The 13,190-nt window shown below is 30.0% G+C and overlaps 2 long non-coding RNA genes across 3 annotated transcripts in view; one reads left to right on the top strand and one right to left on the bottom strand.

The window, feature by feature from the left end:
- Positions 3,682–13,190, top strand: part of LOC109354572 — a 12,996-nt gene continuing 3,487 nt past the window's right edge. Inside the window, exons 1-2 of the long non-coding RNA XR_002108568.1 lie at positions 3,682–4,022; positions 8,990–8,994. This is a non-coding gene — a long non-coding RNA (uncharacterized LOC109354572). The remainder of the gene's footprint in view (positions 4,023–8,989; positions 8,995–13,190) is intronic.
- On the bottom strand, positions 3,932–8,349 carry LOC109354571. Of its 2 annotated transcripts, none has more exons than XR_002108566.1 (2): positions 8,261–8,349; positions 3,932–4,096 (listed from the first exon to the last, which is right to left on the bottom strand). It is a non-coding gene; the product is annotated as an uncharacterized LOC109354571 (long non-coding RNA). The 2 variants fall into 2 exon arrangements; XR_002108567.1 differs by lacking the exon at positions 8,261–8,349 and adding an exon at positions 4,260–4,368.

Here is a 13,190-nt window from a genome sequence, read left to right on the forward strand (position 1 = left end):
TAGTGAAAGATTTAGAGGGAGGGATAAAGTCTGACCATATCATTCTGCACCAGCTCCTAGGATTAGAAGGCAAAGCTAAGTGCAAGAAGGCATCTTTGAGGGATAATTGCCCATCATTAGAGCCCTCCCAGGCTAGCACATCAGGATGGAGAGAAATACCAATACTAGTTATTTCTCTAGCAATGTTAGGAAATTTCTCAGCAATAGGCTTAGGAATAATCCACTTGGAATGCAAAGTGAAATCTGCCACAGAGGCCATGAGAGAATTGTGCAAGGAAGAGGGGATGCTCAGGGAGTCAACTAAAGGAATAGAAAGCCATTTGTCATACCAGTAGTTTATATTTCTGCCATTCCCAACTATCCAAACAGAGTTGTTCAAAACAGTAGGCCAATTTTTTCTGATCCCAGGCCAAATTGAAGATTTAACATAGGAATTAGCTTTGTGCCTAGCTTTGAATCTTTGCCTATAGAATATAGCCCATTCTTGATTAGAAGAAGCCATCTCTCAAGCCAACTTAAGAAGAGCTGCCTGATTTAAGGTCTTTAGAGATTTCAACCCCAAGCCACCAGACTTATAAGAAGAGCAAATTACATGCCAAGAAACTGTTACCACTTTCCTAACTGAAATGTCACCAGACCAAACAAAGTTTCTGATGCACTTGTCTAGAAAAGAGAGCAGAGAGGCAGGCCAAGAGTACACATGAAAGCTATAGGTTAACATGCTTTGGATGATTGATCTAACTAGCTCCACCCTGCCCATCAAAGAGAGCAAGGAACCCTTCCAGGAGGACAACTTGATGATGATTCTATCAGCAATTGCTTGCAAGTGGATCTTCTTAGGCTTTCCTTTGAATATAGGGACACCCAGGTAGTTGAAAGGAAGGCTACCAGCAGAGAAACCAAGGATATGAACAAAATTAGCAGTCTTCCTGGGAGAGACATGACCAATATAGAATTTGCACTTGGTCAAGTTAACCACTTGACCAGAGGCTTGGGCATAAACATGAATCAAGTTAGTTAAAGCCAAAAGACTTCTTTTTAACCCTCTGCAAAAAATTAAAATATCATCAGCATAAAGGACATGGCTTGGGATGACCAAGTTAGAGTCCAAACTACTAACAAGACTTGCGTTGATCTTATTGTGTTAAGCTTCACTAGATCTCCAGAATGATCTAAAGGTTAATGATTCGATTCCTGAGAGCGAAATTTGTTGGGAAGAATAGTCACGCACCTCAGAAATGATTAGTTCCCTTAGCCATAGGATGATGACATACCCTTGGTAATACTGGTGGTCCAACTTTTTTAGACAAACAATTTATAAATTGAAACTTTGAGTTAGTACCTAAATTGATTTCCACTTTCAATAATATTTTGTATAGATTTCTAAATTTATAATTTTGTTTATTTATATTTCAATAAATATTATTTGTTTACACAGCCTTTATATTCTTGTGCAAAATATAGGTAGTCAAACTTACTGAACTCAATTAAAAAACATTTGGCTACATAATATTGGATATCATGTGAGTTGTGACAATATGCAATACTTATGTATGTGTGATTATGATAATGGAAAATGTTTACTTCATAAGTTTTAATGCTCATTTTTGAATATGTAAAAAAATATTTTTTTAAATGATAATTTTTATTACAGCAAAAAAAAACAGTTATGTTGATCATTTTCTATATAAAAGGGATTTTTATTTTTTAGTTACTTGTCCAAAAAATGTTACTATTTATTTATTCAAAAATTATATATTTTATTTCTGAATTGATCTCTAATAGATATTAAAAAAATTATATTTTTATTTGCTAAATGGTGTTGTTTTTATAACATACAAATAGAAATAAAATGCAAAAAAAGAAAAAAAATAAAACCTGGTGTGAGCAATGATCTAGTGAAACCAAATACAGAATGCAAAGTCATGTGTCTGCTCCCTAATGGCTTGAAAATGATGCAATATTGACTAAAACACGTGTCATTATAGGACTGGTTGTAAGAAAGGGTGCACCGAGCCAACTGTAGGCATGTCCACATGGAATCATGCATCAGAAGAAGGAGGGTGGATCCAATGCAGTCGGATGCAGTGTAAGTTGTGAGGTTTCGCAGTCTTATTAGCTACTATGGAAGTTAATGCATGGAATAAAAAAGTATACGCAAGAGATGGTTGTGGGTCAGCGTAGAAATGAGACTACAATACTCATGCTCGCACTGGATTGCTTTCTTTCGCAATTTAACTACCCTTTTCATAGTGTCTCACGTAGCTTTTTGCAGTTTGCATTTTCTCGAGTGTTTTGAATGCTTCTAATGTAGTTTCTTATTGATCCCAACACCTCTATTTAAAGTAAAAATTATACTAATGGAAAATTTCGAAAATAAATTATTTTAGTTCTGAATTTTGGTTAACCTCATCACTTAGTTTTAGAAACCTTAATAGCACTGATTTGACTCACTTATTTTAATATTATTTGTTATCGTTTAATATTCAAATGAAAGTTTCTTTAAGTCTTGTCTTAAAGGAATATACTTAGCATTTTTATTTAATTACTTTAATAAATCTGAAATAATTTATAAAAAATGGATAAAAATAGTTTTAATTATTATTTTGCATTTAATATTATAATTTCCAAAAATTTAAAATAAATAAAATAAAATTACGTTATTATTCGGTCTTTGGGAGAGAAAAATGTTGGTTTAGAACCTATTATTTGTTTTTTGTTTTTTTATTTTCTAAAATATCATTTTGTGGGAATTGAGTTACTTTAAATTTGAATTTTGGTTAACCTAATCATTTAGATTTAGGAACCTTAATATAATTGATTGACCTCTTATTCTAAATTTAAATTTTGGTTAACCTAATCATTTAGATTTAGGAACCTTAACATAACTAATTTAGTTTTATTATTTTGGTTTTATTATTTATTTTTTGAAAATCCATAGGAGCTTCCAATGGATAATCTTCTTTTTATTTATTTTTTGTTTGCTTTTTAATAAACTCAAAAATTAATATAAAATTAAAAAAAACATGTTTTATTTACTTTTTGGAAAAAAAATTTTGGAATTCTATTATTTTTTATTTAAATGAGTTTTTGGGCTCTTTTCTAGGCCAGACAAAAATGAGTGTTCACATGTATGTTTTTCTTATATAAATAATATATCACATGAGTATATAAACTTTTTTCAATTTATAATATTGATAAAACTAAGTAATAATTGCAATACATTTATTTAGATCATGGTATTAGGTTACACGTGTTGAATTTTAATTGCAATTGAATTTACACCTCAAATATTAACCATGTACATTCATGTTTGGTATGGTCAATGGGAATTATTATTTATAGTAAAAAAAAATTAATTACTTTTGAGATTAACATTTTTTACAAAGATAGAACATGTTAATCATATATATGGTCAAATTTTTATTTATTAAGTAAAATGAAAAAAAAAATACACCAAGAAAGATTATAAAAAGTTGAAAGTTGAAATTTTATTCACAATTATTATAAGCTTATATATACATTTGGATATTAAGTAATAATATGAGTTCAAATCTTCAAATGTATTGCACGGTCCATTATTAAAATACGACTAAAAATAGAGATTTGATAATTTTTTAATTATTTTATTCAAAAATAATTTAAAATGTTAGATAATAACTATGCTTTTACTCTTTTCATATGGTAAATACTTCTCATATCATATATGAGTATATTTTATTCAAAATGGAAGAACTTGCCTCTATGTCTCAATTTCAATTGGACTATGTAATAGTGGGTACCATCTAAATTATGATAATATGCAATCCTTTTGTATATAAGATTTATTATTATGGGAAATGTTTAAATTTAAACTTTGATATTACATAATAATAATAAGATGTAATCCATCATTGTCATCTTTTTATTATTCGAGCACACACTTTTGATTCTCATTCTTTGGATGCTTGGATTTGGATTTTGTCAAACATTTGTGGTGGAACACAATCTGTGCTAATACATTTGAAACCAGGTCCATAAATGTCTTGACATTCTTTATCTGAGTCACAAGGAAAATGCACAATGGGACCCCGTGCCTCTGAATCTTTACACATATCTATATTCACATAAATAATATAAGAAAATATTCATATCATACAATGTAAGTAAATTTGGATAAACAATTACAGTATTGTGAAAATAATTTAGGATATAGCATTGGATCCATACATTTCGACAAGAAACACAACATGGGTTGAAAGTAAAACAAAATTTCTAACCTGATGTAAAGATGAAAACCAACATGAAAGCCACTTTAACAATAGATATTCCCATACTCTAGTAATTGTCCTCACTTGACACTTGATCAATTAAGCACTCTTGAATGAATATCTCAAGTCATTGTGAGCCCTATTTATATAATAAGAGGGTGTTGTAATTTTTAAAAGATGAATTAGGTTATTCAATAGTTTACATTCTAGGATACATGAGTTACTTTCAACAGTCAAAGACTAATTATTAATAGAAGTTGATATATTGATATAACATCTCAATCGATTCCTAGATATCATACAATATTAAATTCTTATGTTTAATACTCAGGGTCGATCATCACATTTTATAAGTCATTCATATAGAAAAATTGAGAGACCTAATTTATCATAATAATATATGTCAAATTTGAATGTTGGAATTTAAACAAAAATGCGAATTCAAAGCAAAACATGATGACAACAAAAAAAAGATTATTGATTCATTATAAAAAAATTAATTATGTAAAATAATTTCCAATAACATTTCAATAAAAAAGTTTCCTAAAAATCGTGAGAAAATATCATATATTTTATTTTCTTAGTCATTTATTATTGTTACTCATTATAGACTTGAGTCTAATATATTTTTTATTTTTTAGTCATATTCTTAATGTACCTTGAATGATATCATATTTTGTATGACTTTAAAATTTTTGTCACATTCTTACTGACCTTTAATTTTTAGTCATCTTTTATTGAATAATCATTGTGTCCAATATTTTTTTATTGTTTTTAGTCATATTCTTAATAAACTCATACGTGGAATGAAATAATTAATAAAGCCATCAATGCCCATGTTTTGCAGTAGTGAGATTTTTTGTATAAAAAGAAAAATTATATGTGTCAATAAAAAAATTAGCCCCCATTAATTATGGGTCATCTGTGGTACACTTGCCTTACATGCATATGTGTGGACATATTAATACTTATAAATGATACTTGTAATGACTTAATCCACAATATATTAGTATATCCTTTTTGGTACATCAAACTGACATTAATATAAAACTTATTCTTTGAATCTTGGACATAATTTAAAATATTATTATGAGTAAACAAAAAAACTATAAATAATGTCAAAGACTATAAAAAAACAAATAATAAAATTACTTACAATAATGCTATATTATCATATATGGCCGTCCATCTTTTTTAGACAATGAATTTGTATATTTTCAATTGCGGATGAGTACATCAATTGATTTTGACTTTGAAATAATTTTTCTATATTTATATATGCATAATTTTGTTTATTTATTGCCAATTAATATTATTTTTTACATATCCTTTATATTATTATACAAAGTATAGATAGTCACACTAAGGTCAACCAATAGTTTACATTTTTAACATATGGAAATTTCCTATCTCATTTATTCTAAGATAAATGTGTTTCTCTAAATGGTTAAAGATTAATTATAACAACAAGTTGACACAATATGTAAGATCTCATTGAATGCCTATACATATAATATAATATCAAATGTTAGTATTAGGACTAGTCCTGACATTTTATAGATAATCCCTAGAGAAAAAGAAAATATATAATTTTTATGTCAAAGCTTAAATGGCAATGAGAGATTAAATAAAATTATGTTGAAAAAATGAGTAATCATTAATTATAAAAATAATTTAAACTAACATTTCAACAAAACAATTCTCATATAATCGTGAGAACATGTAATTTTTTTCTCTCGATCATTTGTTATTGTTACTCATTTGAGACATGAGTATAATATATTTTTTAATTATTTGTCACATTACATTCTTAATGAATCTCATATTTTTTAAACTAAGAGAAGACCTTAACTTTAGTTCTACCTCAAATATGATAGTTCAATATAATGATTACTACAATTAATAACGTATAATATATGTAATGTAATTATTATTTTTCGATAAGGAAAAATGTATTAAAATGAGCACAAGGGGTGACCACCCAATACAAGAAAAAGATCAATTAATGATCTTCTTAGAACTTAGAATGATACAGACTTTTGGATCCATACATCAATTTGCAAAAGATAAAGAAGACGTGTTGTTTGTAACATTGGTAAACCAAATCCAAGATCTAGTTTGAATTAAATCAAATAAATACACAAAGCTTGGAGTCTTCCGAAAAAATCGCTTCATTTCGCATAATCCAAATAGACCAAACCACCGCAAACCAAAGCAATCGCCACAGATTAGCATTCATTCCTCTTCCAAGCGAGTCATGAAGATTGAAAAGATCAAGAATTGTAGATGGTAGTGTACAAGGAATCTCCAGCCAAGAGTAGAACCTTTTCCAAACACTTGAACAAAGTCATAAGATATAAACAGGTGATCAATAGACTCAACATGATTATTGCATAACATTAAAGTCATATCGCTAATCCTGAGAATAATATTTCGTTTAAATAGCTCATCCTTCGTTGGACGCCTTCTTCTCAGCAACTTCCAAACAAAGCAACAAATATTTGAAGGAACACAGTTAATCCAACACTTTTTTAAAATGTTACCTAAAGGAGATGATTGTTGATTCAAGTGAGTCAAGTAGGCAGATTTAACCACATAATCACCAGAGCCATCTACCCCCATTTCCAAGTATCCAAAGAATTCCTTTTACAAGAATGGTTATGAATCAAAACATACAAATTCATAGCAAGAGTCTCCTCTCTACCAAATAAGCTTCTCCTCCAAATACAATCTCATACCCATACTTCCTCATCCCAATGGTCGTTGTCTCCCACCCAAGCATTCTGGTTTTGAGCAAGATTGAACAATCTGGGGTAAACTACCTTAAGACTCTGAGTGCCAACCCAAACATCATGCCAAAAGAGAGTTTGAAGACCATTCCCAATTTCCTTCCAGACATTATCAACAAACCACCTGTCTCCATCTCCAGTAGATGATCCCACTTTCCCCAAATCCTTCCACTATCTGGAGGCAGAATTGTTAATAAAATTATGTAACACGTTACTAAATATGTATATATAATACAACGTCAAATGTTAGTGTTACTCATATTTTATAGATCATCCACGAAGAAAAAGTGAGAGACTTTATTTATCATAAAAAAATATGTAAAAACTTTTTGTCAAAGATTACACGAAAATGAGAGATTAAAGTAAATCATGATAAGAAAACTAGTAATCATTAATTATGAAAAAATTACAATAACATTTCAACAAATTATTTTCATAAAATCGTGAGAACTTATAATATATTTTATTTTCTTACTCATTTGTTAGACATGAGTTTAATATATTTTTAAATTATTACTCTCATTCTTAGTGGATCTAATATTTTTTAGACCCTAAATTTTGTACTACCTTTTTTTTGGACAGAAGGTGGCAAAGCACTCCGAAGAAATTTTTGTTTTTGTTCTACCTTAAAAGTGGTAATACATTATAATGATTACTACAATTAATTAAATATAATATATGCCATATATTATCTTTTTATTAGGGTAGAAAAAGATAATACATTAAATGAAAATATACAAAGGTAGAAAAAGATAATACATTAAATGAAAATATTTAAATCTTAAGTTTTATTTAGCATTTCACAACTTTGTAAATTTCGATATTACATAATAATAATATGTAAGCCATCATGATCAACATTTTATTATTCCAACGCAAACATTTGATACTCATTCTTTGGATGGTTAGATGTGGATTTTTCCAAACGGTGGTACTAGTTTGAGCAACAATATGTGTTAATGCATTTGCAATCAGGACCATAAAGCTTTTCACATTGTTCATCTGTGCTACAAGGAAAATGAAAAATTGGACCACGCGCCTCTCATTCCTTGCACATATCTGTATTCATAACAAATAATTTATATCAAATAATGAAAGTAAATTTGAATGAATAATTAGAGAATTGTGAAAGTAATTTAGGATGTAGAATTGGATTCGTACATTTGAACAAGTTGAACAAGAGACACAATGAGGGTTGAAAAGTAAAATAAAGTTTCTAACCTGATGCAAACATGAAAACCAATACGAAAGCCACTTTAACAATAGACATCATCATACTCAAACAATTATCCACACGTGAAACTTGAGCAATTTAGAACTTTTGAATGGATATCTCAAATCATTGTGAGCCCTCTTTATATAGTATGATGGTATTACAACTTTCAAAGTTTGAACTAGGTCATTCAATAGTTTATATTTTTAACACTAGAAAATTTCCATCTAATTTATTACAGTATAAATGCCTTGTTTGAATAGTCAAAGACTAATTATAACAATAAGTATATTTATTGATGTAAGATCTCAATCAATCCCTACATATCGTACAATTTGAAATTCTTATGTTTAATTCCATAGTTGGTCATGAATTTTTATAGGTCATTCACAGAGAAAAAGTGATAGACGTTATTTATCATAAGAAAATATTTTAAATTTGATTGTCAGAGTTAAAATGGAAATGAGAGTTCAAAGGAAATTATGATGACAACAAAAATGGTTATTCATGCATTACAAAAATATTTTAATTATGTAAAACAATTTCAATAACATTCCAACAAAAATTGTCTCATGAAAATCAAGAGAAAATGTAATACATTCCCTTTTCTTGCTCTTTTATTATTGTTAATCGTTGAAGACTTGAGTCTCATATACTTTTTAATTTTTAGTCACATTATTAATGAATATTCAATGATCTCATACTTTTTAGAGTAAATTATACTGACATCCCTTGAGTTTTAGTGAAATTACACAAACCACCCCTCACTTTTCTACACCTACACAAACCTCCCCTATTTTTAAACTTTCATTACATTGACCACCCTGTATAAGAAATAAGTGTAATCTTTAAAACAAAAAATGTGATAAATGCAATTAAGTTAAACAAAACATGATATATTGTGGAGACACATCCAAATAATATATGAGTTAATATTTCTTTATTATTTTTGGTTCGTTACACTGTATTATAAGCGCGATTTAAACAATATTTTTTTAGAATTGTTAATGCATTTTGTAACAAAAAATAATAAAGCTACATTGATTTGTATATTATTTAGACTTGTCTACACAATATATCATGTTTTTGTTTAACTTAATTGCATTTATCACATTTTTTTGTTTAAAAGATTACACTTATTTCTTATGCAGGGGTGGTCAATAAATGTAATTAAAGTTTAAAAATAGGGGAGGTTTGTGCAGGTGTAGAAAAGTGAGGGATGGTTTGTATAATTTCACTAAAACTCATGGGGTGTCAGTGTAATTTACTCTACTTTTTATGACATTTAATATTTAGTCACATTCTTCATGACCTTTAACTTTTAGTCACATTTTGTATGGTTTTCATTGACTCCAATATATTTTTAAATTATTAGTCACGTATATTCTTAATAAATTCAATATTAAAATACAATAATTAATAGAGGCAAGAATGCACATGTTTTGTAGTATTGAAATTTTTGTATAAAAAGAATAATTATTTGTGTGTGTAAAAAATTGGCCCCGTTAATGATGGGTCATGTATGGCACATTGGCCGCACATGAATAGGTCTGCGCATTTTAATGCTTATAAACCATATTTGTTTGAAGGTATAATTATTCATCTCGAAAGATAATAGTAAAATCTTTTTTGGGTAGGACAAACTTGCATGAATATAAAATTTATTCTATGAATTTTGGACATATTATAAAATGTTATTTTTAGTAAACAAAAACAGAATAAATAATGTCGAAAGCTATAAAAAATAAAATAAAAATATTACTTACATTTAATCTTATAGTATCATATATGGTAGTCCAACTTTTTTAGATATTAGTTTTGTAAATTGTGAATTGCAGATGAGTACATGAATATATTTTGACTTTAAAAAAACTTTTTATAGTTTTTTAAATGCATAATTTGTTGATTTATTGCCAATTCACTTTTTTTTTTACCTATCCTTTATATCATTATGCAAAGTATAGGTAGTCACACAAAGGACAATTAATAGTTGACATTTTCAACACACGGAAATTTCCTTTCTCATTTATTTTAAGATAAATTTGTTTCTTTAAATGGTCAAAGATTAATTATAACAAAAAATTGATAAATTTATGTAACACCTTACTGAATAGCTATATATATATAAAATACGATGTCAAATGTTAATATTATAGCTAGTACTCATATTTTATTAACCATCCATGAAGAAAAAGTGAGAGACTTTATTTATCATAAAAAAAATATGTAAAAACTTTATGTCAAAGATTAAAAGGAAATGAAATATTAAATCAAATCACCATAAGAAGAATAGTAATCATTAATTATAAAAAAAATTACAGTAACATTTCAACAAAAAAAATTTCATTAAATCGTGGGAACTTATAATATATTTCTTTTTCATGCTCATTTGATAGACATGGGTCTACTATATATTTTAATTATTACTCATATTTTTAGTGGGTCTCATATTTGATGTAAACCTAGTTGAGCCCAACATTAACCAAGAGGCCTAGCGTTATTTGGAGGACCTATGACCAAGGCCAAGGCCGAAAAAGTACACGAGGTGTTTAAGCAACTTGTGTACTCTATCAAGAAGTCAAGTCATAATTGGGCCAGGAGGGAAGTGCCTTAACCCACAAGTAGTTAGGATTTTAGTTAATTATGTTAGGAATTTATTTAATTTCGTTTTGGATTCTCATTTTAATAAGTGTTTAATTGAGTGTTCATTTTTTTGGTGAAATATAGGAATGGCGTGTGACATCAAAGGGAAGTCAAATCGATTTAAAGATTCTTGCACAAAACATGGAGAAGATAAGGTTGAAAGATATAGCGCCAAGCATGAAACATTTTATGTTAGGCGCCTCACCAATTTCAAGTGGCACGCTATGAATATGTTTTCTCTGCTAGGGCATAATCATTTCCTTTCTTCTAGGAATCCCTAAATCCTTGGAAAGGAATCTCCAAACTTCTTGGATATTCTAAATCTTTGTCTTCTCTTTCAACTCTCTTGCTATCATTTCTACATCATGACGTGCACAAATTCTGCTATTCCCTGGAAATGCTTGATTGGGAAAACAACGCTCCAATATTATAGCACAAGGAACCAATGAAGGTCAACCATGTGGATCAACCAAGTGGAGGGAAAAAATCCTTCATTCAGGCTCTAAATAATACTCCATACATAGTTCCATCTCAGCTACCTGAGCCTTGCCTCAAAGGAGATGCGATAGCCATCAAAATTCATGAATCAGACTATCAAGAAGGTTTATTCCGGTGCAAGACTCATCTTCACGGTAGGATCATCTTCTCTAAATGGGACACACCATTGAAGTTTACAGATCTGAAAAGTAAACTTACCACTATGTGGAACATGGTTGGAAAATGGTCCATGATCTCCCTGGGTAAAGGGTTCTATGATTTTTCTACCTCTTCAATGGAGGACATGAGGAAAATATGCTTTGTTGGGTCATGGAGCTTAAAACCGGGTTTCTTAAAGTTGTTTTTATGGACACCTGATTTCAACCCTAACCTCCAAAAACTATCGCATACACAATGCTGGATTCGTATCAATAACCTCCCCCAAGAATATTGGAGTCCAAGGATAATATACTCCATCGCTGGTGGCATAGGAACTCTTATCTCCATGGATAAGGCAACGAGCAACAGATCCTTTGGGCATTATGCAAAGGTGTTAGTCGAAGTTGACCTTAAAGCAAAGCTTCCGGATCAAATCCTGGTAGAACGGAAAGGATTTGCTTTTTTTGTTCACATTGACTATGAGAATCTTCCAGATTTTTGCAATGGTTGTCTGGCCATTGGGCACAATATCTCTAACTGTCGCGGAGACACCAAACTTACATTTGAGAAGGCTATTCCAAAAACAAACATCAAGAAAAATGTGGGAGAAGCAGGGACCACCATGGCTGAGATGCCCAAAACTCATATGTAGGGTCAGAATCTGGCAGCCAAGACGATCATAGAAGCAACCAATGTTGATGAAGCTCAAATGGTTGAGAGGGAGAATGACTTAATCATAAATCTGGAAATTGACAACACAAAGGAGATTAACTTGGAAGAACTGGAGAAATTAGAGGTCAACACACAAACTAGAGGAGACAACCTAAAGGAGAAGGGGTTGAAATTGACTCACAACAAAGGGGAATACTCTTTGGAGGATGAAGACCTTTCTTTGTCATCTAATGACAACATGGTTGTGCAAGAAACAACTGAGAATGCTAATCAGGAGGTGGCACATGACATTAGACTAGTTGGGAGACTTTGGGCAGACCAAAGTGAAGTTGAAGAGGAGAGGGAGGATTACACTCCGGTTATATCAAAGGCTCAAAAGAAAAAAATGAAAATGAATAGCAATAAGCAAAAGGTGCACCAAACCCGAAGGGGTGGATATCTCAAGTCTAACAAATGAGAATCCTCTATTGGAATTGTAGAGGATTTGGCAGCATCAAGACAAGGCTCTTTCTGAAGAACCTTTGTGATTCTAATAATCCTGATTTTGTGTTCATAGTTAAGCCAATGATCCCTTGTGATTCTGTTAGTGACATGGTTTGGAAAGAGATGAAGTTAAAGGTCTTTGTGTCTAATAATAAAGGTAATCAATTACCTTCCATCTGGGGTCTTTGCAAGTATGACTTAAGCCCTTCTATCCTTAGCAATTCAGATCAGCAAATTGCTATGGAAGTTAGTATAGATAATAATAAGATTTTCTTATGTGTGGTTTATGCAAATACTAGCTTTGTGCAAATAAGATCTTTATGGACTGATGTTCAGAATGTCATGGCTGTTAACCCATTCATATATATTCAAAAGCATTCAAACATAAAAATCTTGGGTTTCTTAAACCCAAATTAACTCCAAAACCTTTGAGATGGTTTAGGAGATCCGAGTGTCATATTCGGACACCACTATGTCACGATGTGTTCTCTCTCACCTTAATGA

This window comes from Lupinus angustifolius, chromosome LG08 (assembly GCF_001865875.1).
Source record: "Lupinus angustifolius cultivar Tanjil chromosome LG08, LupAngTanjil_v1.0, whole genome shotgun sequence".
Lineage (NCBI taxonomy): Eukaryota > Viridiplantae > Streptophyta > Magnoliopsida > Fabales > Fabaceae > Lupinus > Lupinus angustifolius.